This window comes from Ambystoma mexicanum, chromosome 3q (assembly GCF_040938575.1).
Source record: "Ambystoma mexicanum isolate Mex_15411 chromosome 3q, UKY_AmexF1_1, whole genome shotgun sequence".
NCBI classification, from domain to species: Eukaryota; Metazoa; Chordata; class Amphibia; order Caudata; family Ambystomatidae; genus Ambystoma; species Ambystoma mexicanum.
Genome location: NC_090926.1, coordinates 1,122,226,054 through 1,122,249,407, shown reverse-complemented (window position 1 = coordinate 1,122,249,407; position 23,354 = coordinate 1,122,226,054). Strand labels below are relative to the sequence as shown.

The following is a 23,354-nucleotide window of genomic DNA, read 5'->3' as shown; positions in this document are numbered from 1 at the left end:
GCAAAAACATTGTACACAATCCAGAAATGTGATAAAGTAAATGCCTTCCAAAGAATATTTCTGAAATGATCTGGATAGTTAAATTTGCCCTCAATATAGGTTCAATATTATTTAGCTGCCTCATGGCAATATGCAAAGCTTTTACTATCCAGTACAGCAATGGAATAAGGTAATAGTAATTTGGTTGTGTAGGCACTTGTGCTTCTGCTATACAATTATCCAGTAAGCGAGTCAAGTATTTGCTTTCTCTCCACACTTTAGAACAATTTTTACTAACACATGTCTTGAGTATTAAATCACATAAGACGATTGAGCCTTCCCAAACTGGACCTATGAGAGTTAAATAAAATTCGCAGATATGTTGTTGGCTGGCTAAATTGGTAACTGAATCTGAGATACCAAGGTTTTTGTTAGGCAGAATTTTGTGCAGTGCCCTTAGGGACCACTACACACCATTAAGTCTACAAGTGGTAATACAAGTTCACCTTTGGTACAAGCCTGTACTACTATGTTAAAGTGGTAGCAGTAGCGGAGCAGCCAGGCTTATCTCAAGAGTATATGAGCAGTAGCAGAGATTACACAAGGGGACCACAATTACTGTGACTCAAGCAAACACTGACTCAAGGTTTCAGGTAAAAAATATAAGTACATTTATTTTTAAACCATCTGTAAAAACACAACACTTCTATTCAACACCACACGTAAAATACACTACAAAACAACCAATTCTCTTGGTGCAGAATAGCTCAAGGTAAGTTCCTTATGTTTTGGCGAACTGGTGTTGTGAAACAAAAGACGTTGCCGGGAACACCTATGCGATCACTTTTTGACAGCTCGGTCGTATTAAAGAAACGTGTATCCGCGGTAAGAAACGTTACCGGGACAAAAACACACTTAGCACCTGGTCTAACCAGAGAGAGTTGGGGGCAAAAATCATATGCTATACTTTTGTCAAAGCAGACAGAATCAGAGAACACTCGCTGACAGAAATACAAAAGTCAATAGGCCGGAGTCAGTGTCAAGTGGAACAGGGTTCCTGTTGTCAAGGATCAGACAGTCAGACAGTTCAAGGTTCAACATTGCCAGGAGTACTTAGGTATTGTCTTTAGAGGAAGCAAAAGTTATAAGAAGGAGAAAAGACAAGGGCGAGCCTTGGAAGAGGAGAAAAGGGATTCACCCTAGTTCCTCAAGCAAAACACAGTACCTTATTCAAGGAAGAAGCTGGTGCCACGGCAGTTGTTCCTGTTGCTTTCCTGCAGAACCACGGTTCCTGGACCTTCGGCAAGAAGGACAACGTCTGGAGGGGTCTGCACCACACAGGGATGAAGCCAGCAGCAGCAACAGTGAATGAAAGTTGCTCTCCTTTAAAACAGTAGAGGCTCTTCAGATGGCTATCCGGACCACTACAGCAGTGTGCAGGGATTTCAACCACGAAGAACATCCTCTGGCTGTGGAAGATGAGCTGGTTGACCCCACCAAGCTCAAGGGAAGAAGACTCCGGACTGGATCTTCTCTGGTCGTCGAAGAGTAGATGGCGCAGGACTGCAGCAGGGCTTCACCGGGACCGGGTAGTTGCAGCAGCCGACTTCTTCTCCCCTTCTCTTCGGTTCCTTGTAATTCCAGTGGCGACTCTGACTTCCAGCCCAAGAGTCCTGCCTTTTATGCGAAAATTCCCCATTCACACAGCCTGGCTGTCAATCACGCAGCAGGGGGGTTGTCCAGCCCGGACAACCAACTCAGCCAATCATGGCAAAGTGCGACTTGGGTTTCCTAGGATACCCTGTGCAGGGGGTGACTACACCGCTCCCTCACATTCAGCCCACCTAGACACCCAGGTGCCCAGAGGAGGGCTTCTTCGCAGAAGCCTGCCAAAAGACGGTGAAAAAAGAAGGCAAACCTGGTTTGCTGTGCAAAGTAAAACACAAGAAGGACTTTAACAAAGAGAAATGGCGAATAAACCCGACCGAAGCCAAAAGAAAAAATATTTGGTCAGGTGGGTTTATGTTCGGGGCTAATATGATAGCCTAAAACAATACCACGTTTATATAGCATAATTGCGGTAGAAAAGTTATGGTAGATACCACTGCCACCAGCCAACTCTAAATGTTAAAAGAGCAAAACAAGGCTCTAGGAGGTACAGATAAAAAGGGCTAAGGATTAACCCTTTCCAGTACTCCCTGTAAGATGGGGTGTACTGGATCTGTGGTTAAATGACTAGGTAAAGTTAATGGCAAGTTTACCCTTTTCTGGGGGACAGTAGTCAGCCCCAGAAAATGGAGTCGGTGGGGAGTCTAAAAGACTACCCTGTGTCACTGCACTGAAGGTGCTGTGTAACACACAAAAGAAGGGGGCTACTGAAGTTGTGTACTCCAGAGTCCACAATCACTAAAACAGATGAAATACACATGGCAAAACATGGGTAAGAGTGGGGGGAAAGCTCACACTCTTACCAAGTGGAAAAATTAAACTCCAGAAATCCAGCAAAGCTGCTGGGGGAGTCACTAGGTGAGGGAAATTAGCCATAAAATGAGAATTCTCCCTAACAGTTTTATTACCAGCAGTCCAACCTATCCACATTTTGGTGTTCGCTTTTCTGACTTTGTGAGTTCCCTAAACTATTTTCCTCCTTCTACTGAAGTCCCCCCTCTTATTACTACATCTAATTTGTGATCCTTGTTAGCCCCAATGGCTATGGCATGAGTGCATTTAAAGCACCCCATTTGTGTCCTTGAGTGGTTTCTAACATCCATGAAGTGTTTGGTAGGAGCCTGGTGGCAGCTGTACAATTTACTTTCAATAATGTCCTTTCTGAAGCTTTTGAGCCTGCTAGCAACTACATGCCCCACTTAGTGTGGCGATTTGGATACTAAAGCAACCCCTCCATTTTGATTTTTGACCTGCTTAGGCCATCAGGGATAACCAAAATGACTTTCCTTCCTACATAGCCTTTTTTAGAGCCCACAACGGCCTCTCTGTATGGATATATGCCCTCTTTAAGCCCTCTTTAAGCAACCAGTTTTCCCAATCCACAGATGTGTGGGTGTGTCTGAGGGTTTGAAAGTTTGGCTGGCCAATCTTGATTTGCCTATCACCAAAACCTGAATGTTGCAGGCCTGTGGATTAGTGGGCAGGGTTGCGGTAGCCCTTGGGTGAATGTGCATATCTGGGAAAACACTGCACTATTCTTGGATCTGTTTTGGAACATACCTGGTAACGCTGTTGGCGAGAATGACAACACCAAAGTATCCTGTGACCTGCTGTTCCAGATGAGCCTCGTCTTTTATCGGGAGGTCTATATCTCCTGCCTGCTGGAAGAAATGCTGGCCTCTTCTTCTGCTTATTCCCTCTGGCCTTCATTGCTGGAATCTATGGCCTCCCACAATATAATCTCCATGCTTGAAGTTGTGGTGCTTCTTTGGAAGCCTATCCTGTCCTTGCTGGACTTCTGATGTGTGAACCCTTGATAACTTCTGGAGCCTTGAGTGACTTGTTACTCCGCCTGACCCTGCTTCATAGCAGCACTCATTGTGTTGTATTCCTGCAGTTATTCTTTGAGGGACTGTTGAACACCTGACTGTCAGAAATCTGAGGGCTTTCTCACATTTAACCCGCATAAGAGCCCCCCTCAGGTAACCAAGAGAAGGGTAAGATTGCCAAATTCTGACCCCGGGAGTGATGCTGCGAAGGGCTTCTACTGGGATGGAGGGTCTTTGAAGAACAGAAGTGGGATGCCTGAAGGTGAGATCTTGCATCCCCCTTTTCGTAATCCCGATTTGTCCTACCGCCCTTCTACTGTCGTAGGACATTGTCACGCATGTCCTACCCTACCCCAAGACTTTCCATCGAACACTCGTAGGATAGCAAGGAAATGTAAAACCCCTTTTCTTCAGCATGGTGTCTGGCATGGATTCACATGCTCATGAATATTCCCCGTCGTTAGGCTGGGAATCCTCTGTAAAGAAAAAATCCGTTTCAGTTTAGTTTCTGAACTGTCTTTCTACTAATAACCGTTCACTGGTCTCTGGGTCATACTGCCCCCAGCCAATGACTGCCCTCTACCTAAGCCCCTCTTCTGGCAGCCATCTTCAGATTTTTACCGCACATTCAAGTGTTGGGAGTCCTCGTGCTTAGCTCTCGAGCTTTTACTGCGTATTGCGTTTTTCCTAAGAGTTTAATCTTATTTTTTCGGTCAATTCGAGCCTCAAGCTCCACCGTTTCTTCCGATCAACAGGGACCTGTTTTGGAATTTTCTACGCCCCTCACGGGTGGATTTTCATTGAATTTCACTTCTTGGAGGATTCCGGAAGACCTTTGAGGCCTACCCCGTTTCGGACATGGCCCAGGACAAAGGAGATTCGACGCCTACTGGATCCAAACTGTTAACTACCCAGGATGTGGATTACAGAATGCCTTCAAGGAAGATGAGCAGTCCCGGTGCCTCTACTGCCTTCATGATGACAAATTGCACTTGAAGGACTTGTGCGTTCTGTAAGAACATGTCCGCCTGGACAATGAAGGACCGTCGTACTCGGCTCACTAACTGGCTGGAGGGGAAGAGCCCAGCATCAGGTGAGAAGAAGAGGTCCGAGCAGACTTCTAAGACCTGTGAGGGCGCTCCGGCGACGGGGGCCCAACAAAAGGCTAAGCACTGCGAGTCTACGGGCACCGGGAGCACCGCTGTTGCAGGCTCCTCGGCTGCCAGGCAGGGCGCAATGTCACTGACGCCATCATCCACGAGCCAAAGCTCTGGCTCGGTGAAAAGGAAGTCGGAGAACCCGGGTAAGCTTCGGGAGAAGCCCCGGCCGATCCCGACAGACAGCCAAGGGGGAGCGAGGCGGTGACCCTCCCCCCACGGTGAAGACCTTGAAGGTCCTGAAGGCCTAGATTCACCCGGCTAAGGCCTCGATCGAAGGAGTCGTGGCGGCCCTGGCGAAGCCTGCGGAGGCTGCCCCAGTGGAGACGACCCCTGGGCCTAGAGTTTCCCTGCATCCAGGAGGGAAACGTCTTTTCAGCCTATCAAGAAGACCCCCGTGAAACCCCGGAATGAGAAAGAGGGGGGGGGGCACGGTAGCCCTGACTGACAGATACCACCTCCGAGGATGAGCTGGCAGGCGTCATAAAGATCCTGGACAAGGAAACGCGGACCATCGAGGAAGCGGAGGAACCCGTGCCCCAGCCATCGCTCCCGTCACAACCGATACCACAAGAGAATTCAGGAGCAATCTTGATAGCATTGCAGACCCTGTGTACGGAGATAAGGATGAAGTTGCCCTTACCACTAGCGGATGATCCAGCGATGCCTTGACCGTCGGGGAGCCCGCCGAACAAGCAGAGGCGAGTCCATCCTCCCCCTACCTTCCAGCCCTCATCCCCATCCCCTCCTCCCAGGGACGAGACTGGGACAGAGACGACAGGGACGGACGACGACGGTGGTGACGACGGGATGGATCTCCCATCACCTCCTGCCCGGGCCTCCCCCCACCCCTTGACGAAATTGGCTCCTTTCATGTCGTGATCGTCGGGGCATTGGAGCTTTTCCAGCTATGCCCCGAAGAGCAGAAGAAGGAAGGGTTCCTCTACCAACGACGGGAGGCCAAGAGGAAGACCGTCCTCTCAGTGCCCTTACTGGACGACATCTGGGACAAAGGATTGTCCCTTCTGAAGAACCCGTCCACGGCCCCGACGAAGAAGGACCGGTACGAGAAGAAGTACCGGGTCCTGGACTCTGCTCCTATATGCCTCAGGGCACAGCTGTTCCCAGATTCGGTCGTTTCTGCAGCGGCCAAGAACAAATCGGCAGGGGCGATGGCATCAACTTCCACTTCCCTGCCGGACGTCGAGGGGAAGAAGCTGGATGCCATGGGACAACAGGTCATCTCGTCGGCAGCAACAACCATCAAGGCGGCCAATGCCCTCGCGATCGTGGCGCGGTACGACAGGGAGCTGTGGTTCAAGATCGCTCCCATCCTGGACTTCCTCCCAGATGACAAGAGTGTGGAAGCCCTTGAAATCCTGCTGGAAGGTGAGGTGGTGTCGGACCACGCCCTCATGGTGGCCACGGACATCGTCGACACCGGCTTTCGCCAGATGTGCAACAGTGTTTGCCTTCGCCGGCGCGGTTGGCTCAGGGCCACTGATTTCCGTCAGGACATGCAGACCAGGGTACTGGACATGCCCTTCAACGGGAACAACCTGTTTGGCAAGGCAGTGGACGAGTCACTGCAGGCCATCAAGGCGGACTCTGAGACGGCCCTGGCCTTGGGTTCTCTCCATCGACAGCCGTCCTTTCGGACCTCCGGGGGCAGGTCTCAAGGTGCCTCCAAAGGATTCGGCGGCAGTTCCTCGTCGTACCGCCAGACAGCCCGCTCCTTGTTGCAGGAAGCCTACAGAGACCGCAGCAAGACAGGAGGACATCGTCGTCGTCGCCAAGGAGGCTAAGGTGGCAAGGCCTCGGCGAAACAAGACTGAACCGGCCGTGACGTCGGGCCCCCACCCAAACACCCCGGTGGGAGGCCGGCTGGCGAAGTTCGTCAGTGTGTGGGAGTCCATCTCCACCGACCATTGGGTGCTGGATGCCCTGGCCAACGGGCACTCGCTGGAATTCCAGAGAAAGTGCCCCCGTTTCCCACCTGTGGCAAGGAAAGAAAACCACGTGCCACAGCTGCTTCTGGAAGTACGAGCAATGCTGAGAAAGGGCGTGATAGAACTAGTTCCAAAGAGGCTCTGGGGCTCCGGCGTATACTCGCGGTACTTCCTTGTCCGAAAGAAGACCGGCAGCTGGCGGCCCATCTTAGACCTTCGCCGCCTCCACAAATACATCAAGTCCCAGAAGTTCCGGGTGGTCACCCTTAGCACGTGCTGGGACAATTGGAGGACGGCAACTTCCTGTCGTCGATGGACTTGGAGGGTGCTTACTTCCACATCCCCATACGAAAAGGACATTGAAAGTTCATAAGGTTCGTGGTCGAAGGGCAACACTACCTGTTCAAGGCCATGCCCTTCGGGTTGAAGTCAGCGCCAAGGGTCGTCACCAAGTGCCTGGCACCGGTGGCGGCGCGGCTGCGCCTGCAGGGGATCCACGTATACCCCTATCTGGACGATTTTCCGAGCAAAGTCAAGAGAACTCGCCGTCGATCACACAGCGAAGACCGTCCAGCTGCTCACGGAACTGGGATTCTTGATCAACTTCGCAAAGTCCCACTTGGTAGCGTCACAGGGCGCCCTGTTCCTGGGGGCCTGACTCGACACAGTGGAACGGTTGGCTTCACCGTCGGGGGAGAGGACGAAAGCCATCCTGGGCAAGGTACAACAGCTGTTGACCATGGAAATGGCCAGGGTGAGGTCTATCAAGTCCCTGCTCGGCATGATGTCATTGTGCGTCTACCTCGTGAGTCTGTGCAGGTTGCGGATGCAGCCACTGCAAGAGTTCCTCGACGCCCATTGGATGCAAGCGGTGGGCAGCTTCTCCCTCAACGAGACTTTCCGTCAAGCGATCCGGTGGTGGAGCAACCCTGCGCATCTAGCATCGGGCACGGACTACCAGACCCCGGCACATCTGGAAACTGTGATAACAGATGCCTCCCTGGAAGGATGGGGATCGCATACCGGAGATCTCCCCGCAAGAGGCCTTTTGGCTCCTGGAGGAGAGGTTGCTACACATCAACATCCTGGAACTCCAAGCCATGTTCTGGGCCCTTAGGTCATTCCTCCCGTCCCTCAAGGGCAAGGTGGTGAGGGTCTTCACCGACAACACCACCACGATGTTCTACATCCGGAAGCAGGGGGGGACCAGATCCCCAACCCTATTCAAGGAAGCGCAGGATCTGTGGCACTGGGCCGTTGCCCACGGGATGTTCCTGGTACCGTTCCAACTGGGAGGAATAAAAAACACCATTGCCGACTCACTCAGCAGGGAGCTGCGCTATTGCCACGAGTGGGAGCTTCGGCAGGATCAAGTAGATCTCCTGTTCCGACGATGGGGCAATCCACAGATCGATCTATTCGCGACGGCGACGAACACCAAATGACAGAGTTTCACCAGCAGGTTTCCCCAGCCGGGGAGCATGGGCGACGCATTCGCATTCCCCTAGGACAGCCTGTATGCGTTCACGCCGTTGCCATTGCTACTGCGACTCATCAGTCAACTCAGATGGTCCCGGTGCAGGATGATCCTCGTTGCACCAGCGTGGCCGAGGCAGATATGGCTCCCGGACATGTCCGCGTCCCCCCCAGTCAAACTGCCGACGGGCGCGGTCCTGCTCGCCAGGGAAGGAGGCACCATCCTCCATCACGACCCGGGATCGCTGAACCTGCAGGCCTGGCTCCTGCAGCACTAGAGTTCGGAGGGTACGATATCCCGGCGGACTGCAAGGAGGTGCATCCTCGATTCTTAAATGTTATGGACACAAATGGATGAGGTTCTCCGTTTGGTGCCGTGAACAGATGATCAACCCTCTGCGGATTACGCCCCTCAAGTGCTGCCGTACTTGCTGTCGCTGGCCAAGGCGGGGCTGGTGCACGCCTCCATCAAAATCCATCTGGCGGCGATCTCCCACTACACCAGAACTCCGGGGTGGTCATCTCTCTGGTCTCATCGCCTGGTGAAGGAGTTCATGAAAGGGCGGTTCCGCTCGCTCCCGCCGGTGAAGGTTCCGGCCCCGGCGTGGGAGCTCAACGTGGTGGTGACCAGGCTCATGGGCCCTCCATTCGATCCTCTGCATTCAGCACCGTTGAAGTTCCTATCGTGGAAGACAGCGTTTCTTGTGGCCATCGGCTCCGCACGACAAGTGGGAGAGATCCAGGCCCTCTTCTGCAAACCTTTGTACCTGACATTCCACAAGACGAGGGTAGCGAGCCCTTGGTGTTACCTGTTTTCTTCCTGTCGCCTTTGTCACCGGCTGAGAGGACTTTGCACTCGGTGGATGTGGCTAGAGCGCTAAAGTTCTACATGGACCGCACATAGTCTTCGGAAGACATCACAGCTGTTTGTGAACTTTGGACCTGTGAACCAAGGGAAGGCCCCCGAAGGCTTCCATTTCCCGATGAGCCTCCGGCTGCATCATGTACTCTCACCGGTTGGCAAACGGACCGTTGCCCGGCTGTCCGAGAGCCCATTCAACCAGAGCGATCGCTGCTACCACGGCATTCCTGTTTGGTGTGCCCCTGCTGGACATCTGCAGGGCTGCTACATGGAGGTTGACGCACACCTTCACGAGATTCTACTGCTTCAACCGGGATTCCAGGGAGGAGTCCAGAGTCGGCCAGGAAGTGCTGCGCAACTTGTTCGCTTGAAGGTGACCCTGGTGAGGAGGTAAGAGATGCTTAATGTTGAGTTGTTGTATTGCTTAATGTTGAGCCTTTTGCCACCTCCCGTGGTTGTGCATGTGTGTACTGCTATGTATTCTTATATTCATGAGCATGAGAATCCATGCCAGACCCCATGCTGGAGAAGGAACAAGTTACTTACCTGTAACTGTTGTTCTCCAGCATGGGTCTGGCATGGATTCACATGCGAACCCTCCCGCCTACCCCTCTGCGGCTCTTCTCTTGGTCCTACTGCCACTTTACGTGCTACCAAATCTGAAGATGGCTGCCAGAGGAGGGGCTTAGGTAGAGGGCAGTCATTGGCTGGGTGCAGTATGACCCAGAGACCAGTGATTGGTTATTAGTAGAAAGACTTTTTTTTCTTTACAGAGGATTCCCAGCCTGACGACGGGAATATTCATAAGCATGTGTGAATCCATGCCAGACCCATGCTGGAGAACAACAGTTACAGGTAAGTAACTTGTTCCTTTCTAACTATAGCAGACTTATCCTTCTGTACCTTTAATATCACAAACTACTGTGAGACCCAATCTTTTCCCTCCCTGTTAACTTCATTTACTGAGGGGGTACCAGAGTAAAATAACTAGAACCACCTTCTTATTACGCAATGTGTCCTCATCTTACTTGATCTCTCTTCTGCCTTCGTGGTAAACCATGCCATCCTGCTCATTCATTTCCGTGATAACCTGGAGATCACTGATCAGGGCCTGGCCTGCCGGACCTCCTTCCTCTCTGATCAACCTTCCCAGGTCCAACTTGGGTCCTGGCACTTCTTGCCCACCGCATAGCCACTCTCTGCCCCACCTTTCAGTGCTATGCGGATGACATTCAGCTCATTTTCAGGCTCCCTTCAGCCACTTCTTCTCCTTCTCTGACTGTCTGTCCGCCATCCAGGAGTGGTTTGCCGACAATGATCTCTGCCTTAACGCCAGTAAGACTGAGATTCTCCTCCTCGGCACACCTGCTCCCTCTTTCCGTGTCTCTCTCTGGCCGGCCACTCTTGGCCCTCTTCCTGCTCCCACCTGTGAGGCCAAAAACCTTGGGGTCTTTTTCGACTAGACACGTTTCTTCTCTCCTCACATCTCTGATGTCTCTAAGAAGTCACACTGCCATCTTCACCTCCTCAGAGGTATTCTTCCTTTCCTCTCCTTTCCCTTTCTTGAGGCCTCAAGACAATACACTGGGGATGCCTGTAGCGGAGAGGAACAAGGGATGGTATTCCCCTTATTTTTTTATTTCCATGAAGGACGGGGGATTGAGACCCATTATGGACTAGCGCCGTTTGAACAAACTCCTCAGGAAGGACAAGTTCAAGATGGTTACTCTCTCTCAAGTCCTCCAGGCACTTCAACTTCAGGACTGGTTGGTGTCTCTCGACCTCAAGGACGCTTATTTTCATGTGCCGATCCATCCCAAGCACAAGAAGTACCTGAGGTTCGCGGTTGGCGACTCGCACTTTCAGTTTCGGGTCCTGCCATTCGGATTGACCTCCGCCCCGAGGGTCTTCACCAAGCTCATGGTAGTGGTGGCAGCGCACCTCAGGAAAGGGGGGCATTCACGTCTACCCCTACCTAGACGATTGGTTGATCAGGGCACGCTCTCCCGAGCAAGTCCAGGATCATCTGTCTGTCACCTGCCACTCCCTCCACAAGCTGGGCTTCTCCCTCAACTTAAAGAAGTCCCATTTGACACCAACTCAGAGGCTCCAGTACATCGGAGCAGTGCTCGACACGTCCCTGGGGCAGTGTTTTCCTCCCCAGGTGAGGGCTCATCACATTCAGCAGATGGTGCACAAGTTTCAGCTTGCCCAGAGTCTCCCAGCGTTCGAGTTCTTGAGATTGCTCGGCCTCATGGCATCCTGCATTCTTCTGGTGCCAGAGGCCAGATTGCGGATGAGATCTTTGCAATGGGCACTCAAGCTCCAGTGGTCTCAGTCCTCCGGCAGGATGTCGGACCCTGTTCAGGTGCCGTCCTCGGTCGCCCAGGACCTTCTGTGGTGGGCCGTCGAAGACAATCTGATGAAGGGGGCTCCATTTTGGCTACCCTGGCCGGAGATGACGATCGTGACGGACGCGTCCCTCACGGGATGGGGAGCTCATGGCAACAAGCTGACAGTCAGCGGTCGTGGGTCTCAGAGTCCAGACTCCATATCATTCTGTTGGAGCTGAGGGCCGTCAGTCTAGCCCTGAAGGCTTTTATGGCGACTGTGCGAGAGAAGAATGTCCTGATCCTGTCGGACAACACGGTGGCCATGCACTACCTCAACAAAAAGGGGGGGCAGGGTCACTTCGTCTGTGCAGGGAGGCGATGCAGCTCTGGTTCTGGGCAATCCTGCAGGAAGTTTCGATTTCGGCAGTTCATCTGGCCGGAGACGAAAACGAGACGGTGGATGCTCTGAGCAGGCAGAGCGCGATCTCTAACGAGTGGGAGTTGGCTCAGGAGATTCTCCTGGAGATCTTCGCCCTTTGGGGGACCCCTCAAGTGGATCTCTTTGCCTCCAGTGTCAACTGGAAGTGCAAGAGGTACTGCTTGCGGGAATTTCCTCCAAAAGGAGCCTTAGACGCGTTTGTGGTGGAGTGGTCATTCTCACAGCTGTACGCGTTTCCTCCAGTGCCCCGTCATCCCGCAAGTACTGCAGAGATTACGGAGGTTCGGTTCCCGGATGATCCTCATTGCTCCAGCATGGGCCCGGGGGACGTGGTACCCAAACCTTCTCGACTTGTCCATCTGCCCTCCACGTCGTCTTCCCTACCGAGACAATCTGCTCTCACGGGAGGAGGGTCAGGTTCTCCATGCAGAGGTCAGATCCCTCAACCTTCACGCTTGGTTTCTGAAAGGTTGCGGTATAAGGATTGCAACCTCTTTGAAGACGTGATGGAGGTGTTGCTCTCGGCTAGACGGCCAGCAACAAAGTCCCTGTACCGTTGCCGTAAGTTCTGCAACTGGTGCAGGGTTAAGAATGTGGATCCTTTTGCATGTGACCTTCCCATGGTTCTGTCTTTTTTGCTTTCTTTGGCCCACAGGGGCTTGTAGGTGGGTACCGTTAAAGGTTACCTGGCTGCGCTGTCCATATTTAAGCACTTGTCTGAAGAGTGTTCCTATTTTAAAATTCCTTTAATTTCTTAGTTTCTGAAAGGGCTCACTGGGATTTGAACCTTGTTCTCAAGTTTCTGATGGGTGCTCCGTTTGAGCCTTTGCATTCATGCCCTTTGAGACCGTTAACTCTTAAAACTGTATTTTTGGTTGCGGTCACTTCCGCTCGCACAGTGAATGAGTTACAGGCACTTTCAGTTAAGCCACCCTTCACTATGTTTCATAAGGACAGAGATGTCCTTAGAGTTCGTCCTTCCTTTCTTCCAAAGGTGGTGTCGGAATTTCATTTAGGCCAGAAGGTTGTTCTTCTGGCGTTTCATCCGCCTCCACATCCTGGTAAGGAAGAGGAGAGGCTCCATAGGCTTGATCCTAGGAGAGCGTTAAGCTTTTATATTTCACGCATGTCCCGGGTCAGAGTGGACAATCAACTCTTCATTGGTTACGCTGGAAAGCGTTTGGGACAAGCTGTGACGAAACAGACTTTGTCTCGTTGGATTATTCTGGCTATTTCTGAGTGTTACCGCTTGGCGGGTAAGGACCCACCGGTCGGCTTGCGGGCCCATTCTACCAGGGGTGTGGCTGCCTCTACTGCCCTACAGAGGGTTGTTCCTATTCATAACATCTGTGATGCAGCCACCTGGGCTTCGGTCCATACTTTTGTAAGTCACTACTCCCTCGATTCCATCCATGAGCAGGATCTGGCCTTTGGCAAGGCGGTCCTTTACTCCGCAATTTGATTGGGCATTCTAAATTTCTGTTTTCTAAATTCTTTTCCCACGTCCTTGCATTGGTACTGCTTTGGGAGCCTGTCATAGATATGGAATACGTCGGAGGACCCAATCCCCTCGAAGAACAAGTTACTTTCTTACCTGGTAACGTTCTTTCGATGGGATGGTCCGACGACGTATTCCATATCGCTCCCTCCCTGCCTTCCCCGCTACAGAATTTCTTATGAGATTGCAGCTTACGTTTCCGCAAGGCTTTGTGTGTCAGACTGACAGAAGACTGGTGCCACACTGTTAGGAAGAATTCTCTGTTTAGGCTGAATTTTCTAACTGAGTGAGTCTCCCAGCAGCTTTGCTGGATTTTTTGGGGTTTATTTTTTTCTCCTGCCAAGAGTGAGACTCTTTTACCCTCACTCTTGGACATGACTTGAGAGTGTTTTCTGTGACTTGCTATGTGCTTATGGGCTAGGGGGTAATTTTCCCCATAGGCCATCATTGGTTTTTGAATGTGTGTTACACAGCACCCTCAGTGCAGTAGCACAGGGGTGTCCTAGAGACCCCCAAACATAGACTCCACACCCTGGGACTGACTACTGTCTCCCTGGGTCTGTAAAGTTACCATTGACTTTACTAGTCTTAACTTAGGAACTTAACCAGTACAAACCATCTTACTGTGGAAGTACTGGTAGGGGCAATTAGATTGCCCCTGGGTCTGTTGTCGAGGGGGTACTGTCCCGTCCCCCCTCGCCGAGTTCTGGCTGGTGGCAGTGGATACCACGGAAATATTCCACCGGAATATTTCCCAATGGGATTTCCCATTGTTTTTGATGCACCACTTTTTGGTGCAATGTTAAAGATACCGCCGGTTTATTTATTTAATATAAATTCACCGGTTGGGATTTTTTGCCGGAACTCGCCGCCAAAATGGCGTCTAGGTTCACTTCAGTAACCCTGAACCCGAGTCGAGCCTTTGTTCCACTTTTGGCGGGCTTCTGCACAGAAGCCCTCCAAAGTGGTGCCATTCTGTCTGGGTACCACAGGGGGTGTGGGAGGGGGTTTAGGCACCCTGGACTGAGTTGCCTTGCCAACTCATGTCGCACTCTAGTGTGATTGGCCCAAGTGGTGAGCCACCCCGCTCACCACTTAGCATGTTTGAGTGACAGCTAGGCTGTATGAATGGGGGTTTGCTGCATAAAAGCAGGATTTTTGGGACTGGTTCTTGAGAAGTCGCCACAGGACCTAAGAAGCCAAAGAGGGAGAAGCCGAGCCGACCTGCCAAGACGACACCACCGGTGAAGCCCTGCGGAACCGTCTCACCACTTTTCACGACGACAGAGGAGATCTCCCGCCGGAGAGTCTTCTTCCCTTAACTGGTGGGGACAACCAGTTGCTGCCTTCTTTTCGCCATCCCGAAGCATCTCGTGGCCGCCTTGCCTGTGCCAAGCACCCCGGCAACCGGGATACCACTTTTTACCTCAACCGCGAAAGAGGGGTAAAAATCCTTTGTGACCGGAAAACTCCACGGCTGGCCTCATCCCTGGTAGTGCAACGACCTGCAGCTTCCTCCACGTCGAGATCACCTCCTCGGGACGACGCCGCGACTTGCACCCACTACCAGGAACGACTACCACCGCTGGAGGAATCTTTCCACTTTTAAAGGTACTGTGTTCCGCCCGGCCTCCCTTGCCACCGATTGTACGGGGTAGATTTAGCCCTCGGCTCTCCAACCTGGGTAGGTCTGGGACACCCTAACTAAACTTTTCAGAACCGTAGTAAAACCTTTTTTTACCCACCTGCAAAGACTTGTGACATTGTGTGATCTTGGGCACATTTTCGCCTGGCTCCCTCTAAAGCGGGCCCCGAACTAATTCTCCTTGTTCCACCATTGACTGTCTTTGCTAACCTTATGTGAAAAGTGTTTTACCTTACTGCTCTCTTTATTTCTGCCTTTTCCCTCCCTTTTGGTAATACTTGTTGGAGTACCATCTAACGTTAAGCGCTCACCTCTGGTTGGAAATAAGTGGTGTTAACTTAGAATTGTCCAACAAATGATTAGGGATGTACATATGAGTAATAGTAGCTGTGTTTGACTTTCTTACCTTTTCTATTGTGCTAGTGTAATTTATGAGTGTACCTTTAATAAATAAGTTTATACTTTTACACCTAGCTCTGGTTAGTGTTTGCTTGTGCTACTGTGCCTCTGTACCTATTGTGTATCCTCTGTATACTGCCTAACTCTTCTTGAGGGAAGTCTGACTGCTCAGCCACAGCTACCACAGTGAATCTGTGCGGTGCAGACTGCTACCAAGTGGGTTTACTGCCAACACCTGTAGTCTTAAATCTTTTGCAGTGGTCCCAGAGGGAACTGCACAGGTTTCAGCCTAACACAAACATTCTGGGAAAAAACTACAACTTAGGTTACAGGCGTCGTGCATCCTACTTATAACATCCAGTGACGTTGGCCGTCGGAGGAGGTCCTCGAGGGCGGCGTTTTGACGTCATCGACCCAGGACGCAGACGCCGAAGATTTTCCGAAGCAGCACAGCTGTGGTGATTACTGTCATAGATATGGAATACGTCGTCGGACCATCCCATCGAAAGAACGTTACCAGGTAAGAGAGTAACTTCTCTTTGCTTCTGCGTTCTCTCCCCCCTGGCCGAATCTGAAACTGCACTGGTTTACCTGACTACCCTTTGATCTCGGGCCCAGGCCCCCTCGCCTGTTTCACTCCTGCACTGGCACTCTTGCACTCAGGGACTGTTTCTTTATCCCTACAGCCCCTCCTAGCACTTGACACCAGCTGGCTGCACTTCTTTTTATTCTATTTATTTTTTTATTTAATTCACTGTCATCCCATATACTGCACTGCCCCCTTCCACTTTTCCCCTCCCCCCACTTGCGCGATCTCTCGATGAGTGCAGGGCACACAGTGACCAGATGCTTCAATGTTTCCACAATAGAGTATCCAAATTCTGTTTATCCTCCCTGACCTTCAACTTCCTCCTCACCTGAAGAACTTGTCTCAGTGCTGTCATGTACCAGGCGTCGTCGGAAAAGGTAATCCTTTTCTTTCTTGCGAAGAACTTGCCTGCCTCCAGTAGAAGCCACAGTGGCCGCCTGCCCTGTGACTCCTATCCCGGAGAAGATGTAATACGGTGAAAAGGCCTGGATGGCGGAAAAAACCCTACAATGTAGCTTGAGTCGATGTCGAAAAAGGCTGCACAGTGAAGAATGAAGAAACCTTCTGGTCCAGACTGTAGCCGAACTCCAATTTTAGTGTCCACTGAATATTCGTGGCCGTGAAATGTAGAGGTTCCTTGGAAGCCCCAAAAGCAGGAGACGATGGAAAACAGAGAGCGGCACAGAAGGAATCGGCCCCTGAGAGCAGGAGGGGGCGAGGTATCCCGATGGAAGCAGCAAAGTAAGGAGGAGCTGCAGGACGCAGAGCCAGAGCAAGAAGGTGCCGGGTAGACGGCAGGAGAAAAGAAACACTAGAGAAAACCAAAGTGGAGCGGAAGGTTCTGAAAAGCGAACAACCAGGTACACGGAAGGCGCGAACCAAGCAGGAGTAACGGAGGGAGAGAGCGGGTAAGAGAACCCACGAAAGCACAAGAAAAAACTGGCGGCCGAAAAGTGAAAAAGAGAGTTCCGATGCGGAACGAGCAAAGGGAAAATTATGAGCGTGTAACAGAGTAAGGAGAAACTAGCCTAACGGTTGCAACGTGCCAACCGTTGGGTGTACCAATGCTAAGTACCTCCCAGCGGCGGCCATGATGGGGGAAAAGCACTAGAACGCTGCCACCACATCAATAGCCAACGCGGGGGCGCATTCAATGGCGGTGCAATCGCCTCCTGTGCCATTGCCCTGGGCGCATGACACAGAGGCGTCTTTACAGAAATGACACTTTCTGACAGTCAGTGAAATGCTTGAATCTCGTTCATAGGCTGAAGGTTAAGGCGGATCCGTAAGAAATTGTTCTCTGTTTTCTGTCCGGGAGTTGTTTTAAATATTCACAGGGGATGTCGAGATTCCATGACTGATGAGATGTGTGCGACTGATTGGGATCTGCCTGCTGTGTCCAAGGTGTTAATCCAGTCTAATTCTCTCAATTTGGCCTTGATCCACATTGGGTTGGTAAGTAGGACCTTAATTGAGCCCCCAATTTCTTCCAAAATTGAGCACATTTTCCTTCTCCATTGATGCAGCATGGAGTTTTGGGATGCCATGATTTCTTTGTATAACATTTCCAGAATTTCAGGTCTTGCAGCCGTGAAACATTTCATAAAGAGAGCAAGGCTGTTCCAGACGACAGTTGAATTTAGCAATGAAAGGGCCCAGCTCCCGCCGTATAATTTCAATTGGTGTAGATGGCGGAAGACCTAGAACTTTTTTCCAAAATAGGCCTTCCAATTGAGGTCACATCGTTTCTGGAATATTGGGCAATGCCTGCGATGCGTACGTTATTGTTGGAATAACATTGGACTTGTAAAATGTGAGTACTGATAAGATGGAAAAGCACCCATACGTTTGTTTCAAGGCCTGTGCTTTACTGGACAAGGCCTTGGTTTTAGCTCTTTGACAGGAAGCCATTGGAGCCTCTGATAATGTATCACTGAGCCAAACCCCTAGATACTTAAATGAACTCACCTGCTCAATATGGTCAGCGTCCAAGAATAGAGGTTATTTTCTCTATTGGAGTTTCCGAAACTCAAAATCTTGGTCTTTGACTTATTGATCTCCAGGCCATTGGACTTAATGAAGGTCTGCAAGATGTTAAGTTGCAGTCCTACGGGCATTTGATCTATCAAAATTATGCCATCGGCATAGATGCTGGACTCCAACAACCATAGGTGGGAAAGTTCTTATTTTGAAGTCCATATCCTTCATATCTGCCAAGAAGAAACATCTATCCAGTCGCACTCTTAGAGTAGTAGCTCGATGAATTGCTTTTATCGGCTCCAAGAGACACTCTGGGCAGTTTTTCGCCTCAAGTTTAGTCCATAGCTTCTGCCGATAGATCTGGTCAAATGCCTGGACCAGATCGACAAAAGCCATATAGGTTTTCGGTTTCCCATCTTAGGCTCGACCCTTTAGCATGTTGAGGATGAAGATGTTCACTGAGGTCCCAATACCCCTAACAAATCCAGTTTGTAATGGGTCATTGGAACCTGAGTTTGCACACCAGGTAAGGAAATGGTCCAGAATAGTTGCGCCATACAGTTTTCCGATTACATCCAGGAGGGTGATGGGCCGATTGTTTTTTGGGTTATCCCGTTTCCCCTTTTTTGAAAATGGGGACCCCAATCTCCCTCCACCAGGATCTCGGTATTCTGTGTGATACAGAGATCTGAGTTAGTAGGGCGTGTATGAAAGTTGCCCACTCTGCCGGGTGTTCTTTCAGCATAAGGTATGTTAGTCTGTCGGGCCCATGAGTAGTTTAACTGGGTGATACACTTGTGAAAGTCATTAATAGTTGACAAAAGAAAACAAGTCTCCATCCTATCAAGGAGATCGTCCGTAATTTCACAGCATATAGTTTTTGAAAGTGCTGGATCCAGATGACGTCACTAATAGGGTTCGTCTGGTCTGTGCAACTGTGCTCCCACTGATTTTACAAGTGGGCAGAAATCTTTTTTTTTTCTTTTTTTTTTAACCTACAAGGGTCCTCAGCATGGTTTCTGAGTCAAGCTGATATAGCGAACGTCTGGTTAAGTAAAGCTAATTCCTAAAATTATTTTTCCCCGACTGAAAATGTTTATGATCTTTTGGTGCTCGTGACTTCTTAGCCACTCAGGCAAGCCTTCTCACCACTTTTCTACGGGCTACCAATTCAGAGTTAAAAACATGAAGATGTTTCAAGTGTGGATGCCGTCTCTTATTACATTTACGGAAATAAGGTTCCAAAAGTGGGGTATACTCCACCATTGAGCCCCCTGATCTAAAGTCTGCAGAACATTTCTCAATGCTGTTGTTTGTCAGCCTTAGTCGAAGGCTGCCAACTAGCAACTGACAGCTCAAGAGGCAAGTGGTGGGAGTTAGGCTCAAAACCTATCCATTCCATGTGTAGCATGTGGTGGTCACTGTTCTTTGTTTTTACCATTTTAAATGAAGTCACTAGCTGTAAAGAATTTCGAGAGACAAAGATGTGTAGAGCGGCCCATTCTTTAGTGTTGCCATTCAACATATGCATATCTTTTGTAGTCATCAATGCATTCCACATGGCAGCTCTGGTATTTCCAGATGACCTGTGGACCATGTTTTGCGAATAGGCATCGCTAGTGAGGCATGGAGTGTTTAAATTGCCACATACGATCACATTCCGTGTTTGATGGGTTATGTAAGCATTGTTTATCAAATCGGATATGATCGATAAAATCTTTGTTTGATGTTAATACCGAGTTCCAATAGACGTTGATCACTACCAGCTTGGATGATGTCTCTGAACCTTGTTTATAATCCTTAATCTCCCACCCAGTCAAGTTCCTGTGACAATGCACATGCCGATACAGATTAAATTAAAGTTAAAGGGCTCCCTGATTTAATGACCGATAACCGGCTCGATGAAGGACGCCCCTGCTTGCCCTTTGTAGCAGCACTCAATGAGATCTCAAAGCCATCCAAGGCCGGTTCTCGCAGAGCCAGTTGTCTTGCAGGCAGAACATGTCGTAATGTCCCAAATTTAACTCATTGGCTTTGGTGAGGTGGCTATAGCCTCAGCTGTCCCACAAAGCCATGTTTAATCTTGGATTCTTCAAGCTGATCTTACACAGGGTTTTGATCTCGGGCAATGTTGAAGTTTTGGGTTGCTAGAGCACATCCTGAAGTGTCAGTGCTCTTGGCAACCAAGACCAGTCCTGTTTTTTACTGACGACTGGCTTGACAGATGGCAGTGAACTGCTGTAGTTGGTTTGTCTTGAGAAAGACTTTGTTTGGAACGTAACGTTTAACTTTGGTCCCAAGCCGACCGGGACCTGACCTGTCTGGAGAGGGTCAAGGTACCTTGCCCCCTGATTACTAACCTGAACTTCTTTAGGGTTTACTCCAACCATAGATCTCTCTTGTTCAAGATTTGGACTGGGCGACACTACATAAGGCATTGGTTTATCCTCTCTCTCTCTGAGTCCTTAAGGATCATCAGATCGAAACCCAGCATCAGAAAGCTTTTAGCTGCGTCGATCAGCATGTTGTTAATCACTGGGGAAGTAAGATGCAAATATATTTGATCCGTTCTCCGCGCATCCACAAACTCGATTATTATCAAATCGTTAGAGAGTTGTCTCAGGTTGGGAATACAGTGATTTCAAGTTACCCTTAGGAATACAATATTTCAAGTTACCCTTAGTAATACAATTTCTGAAGGGATTAACCAATGTCTGTCCTCCAAGACCATTCCAGGTTCCCTTATGGGACTTAAATTTAGTCTTAAATTTCCCGATGGGTACTCCTTTTGAACCACTCCACTCTTGTTCACTAAGGTTTCTCACCCTTAAAACTGTCTTATTAGTGGCATTGACATCTGCTAGGAGGGTGAGCGAATTACAGGCCCTATCTTGTAAACCCCCTCATACAATTTTTCATAAAGATAAAGTTGTCCTATAAGTGAAGCCTAATTTTCTCCCAAAGGTGGTTTCTGAATTCTACATCACTCAGAAGATTACCTTGCCTTCATTTTATCCCCTTCCCCATCTGGGGAAAGAGGAAGAAAGGCTGCATAGGCTGGACCCAAGGCGGGCTTTGAGCTTTTACATCAACAGACTTGCTAGGATTAGGCAAGCAGCCCAACTGTTCAGAAAGGCCCATGCATGGGAGAGTGAGCGAGTTCTCAATCGAGGAGGCGCACTGCCGTTTGCCTCCAAGGAGGCCCCTTCCTCCACCCCCCCTTTCCATAAGTGATGATGGTACAACAGTTCCCAGCACAGGAGGAGTCTGGCAAAATGTTTTGTTGGGTGTTTGGGGACGACAAAAATGCGATGTTTAAAAGTTGCAGATTTAAATTTTGTCTTACCAGGCTCAACGGGGACAAGCATTGTGTTATGGGGACGCGGAGCCAGCGCAACCATGGAGGCGTCTAACGTTGATATAATGCAGGCACCCCTTCTCTCCTGCTTTTGGAACTCCTTAGGGTTCTTCCCGCCGGGCCACCGGACACCAGACACACGTCACACTCCGATACGCTCCACTTTCTTAGGTGGTGATGAAAGCTGGCGTCAGCTGGAGGCAGGGTCTGGGCTAAAGATGGTGTAAAGACTTCAAAAGGTTTTGAGTAATGGCAGCTGTAGTAAGCAGCAGTAGCCGGCAAGCACGGTTGTGCAGAGTATCCCCAACACACCAGACACTCTTCAATAATCCTGTATGATTACACGTTCTCGAATTACTGTGTAAAGAAAAGAAATTTCAGCAAAGAACGGAGCTGTGCGTGGACACAAAATGTGAGCGAACTAGAGATCCTAAAAAGGGGGACCTGTGCGAGAAATGAAGTGGCTGCAACATTGCCAAGACTGATAGAAAAGTGCTGACAACAAAAAGTGTTTCAGAAAAGCAAAGGGGGGCCACCAGGTGGGAGATTGATCCAGGCTGGCTGCAGAGTCCCCAGAATAAAGAAAGAAAAACTGTGCCACAACCAAGGAAGCCCAATTGAAAGCAAGGAGCTGCATGATCTAATAAAGGAAACACTAAAAAGACTTGGTTTAGAATGGGAAAGGGAGTCACAAAAGAAGCCAAGTGAACTGTGTTGTTAACAAGTGGAAAAGAACTTAAAGCAAAGGTACAGTTAACTTCTTTTGCCAAGTCAACCATGTGCCAAGTTAACTTTTCTTTGCCAAGTTAAGCCTAAGAGACCCTTAGTGCCTTGAACTTAATGAAGAGAGCTGCAGAAAGGCTCCATTGTCCATTAACTTTACTTTGAACACTATTGAGTTTGCCTAATCCCATTCACTCTATTATTATGTAGCAGAGAGGACAAGCATAGGTTTTGACACGCAGTATTTTGTTCTGGACCGACAGACTTGGACTTTACTTAGTTTTCTTTCCGATAGGGAATATTCCCATCTTAGAGTTAAGGCAAGTTCGGCGTTGCACCTTCCTGACCATTGAGAATAAAGGGTTTCAAACTGTGTTTCACTTGTCTTTGTTGTCTATTGATACCATGCCTGTCTCACATGACCCACCTGTGGCCTGCTTGCTAAGTCTTCCACACCTCTGCTGCTGTTCCTGCTCTGGTGCTTTACACGCTGTGTTTCGTCTGCATAGTTTGCCACCTCTTCAGCATTCTTTTCTCCTAGCTCTGGTACTCCTGTAAACGCTGCAACCTTGTGACAATCCCAGAGCCTCGACTCGCCTATGCACCTGCACTTCCTGTGTCGCTTTTGGCACAGCTGGCACTGAGATGATATCACTGTGTCCTCTGACCGCTGTACCATGGTCTCTTCCTTCAGGGTTCCTGCCTAAGGTTACAGTGGCACTTCTGTGGCACTCTTACCACGTCCGTATTAAGACTGTAACATGGGTTGTTGCAGTTCAGCCATCCAACTTCCGGGCTCTGGCTCTGCAACTGTGGTCTTGAACTCTGCTGGGATCCCCAATACATATCAGCTGGGTGGTTGTCAGCTCACCCATACCATTGTTCTATGATTATACCCACAGGATACCTATTGGGTTAATTCGGTTAAATCCTCTGGACACACTTTTGGAACTGTGAAAACTCTGTAAAAGTGATTTTAGCTTACCTTTCATGAACTGACATTTTTATCCTTTGTCTCAATTGGGCCCTCTATTGGGGCGTTTGAGTGTTCACAGCAATCAGTCTTTTTTAAAGCTTACTGGTGATTGTATACCGTCTTAGAGTGATTAATTACTGCATTTAAGTGCAATGTATCTTGTATTTTAGCTAAGTGTTGCCTATGGGTTTGTGGGTGAACTGGGTCCTTTCTGACCTCTTACTCTATATACTGTGTTCGCCCGATTGATAACGGTTTAGGTTTTTTCAACTGTTTTAACCCTTTAACTCCCTCCTGGTAGACCTTGCTAAGTGTCTAGTATTTCACTGTTAGTGAATGCCTTGCCACTAGGTTTCAAAGCAAGTTTGCTTTGCTTAGACCGTTAACTGTTTTTATGCATACTGTGTTGTCTTTACCCTTAGTAATATAATAAATATTCAGCATAAGTATTCAGCATTTAATACACGGCAACCTGCAATATCCTTATAAAAGTC

The 23,354-nt window shown here is 49.6% G+C and overlaps 1 protein-coding gene across 6 annotated transcripts in view; it reads left to right on the top strand.

The window, feature by feature from the left end:
* Positions 1–23,354, top strand: part of AKAP8 (A-kinase anchoring protein 8) — a 1,455,819-nt gene that overhangs the window by 1,346,852 nt on the left and 85,613 nt on the right. The gene's annotated exons all lie outside the window — the stretch shown is intronic.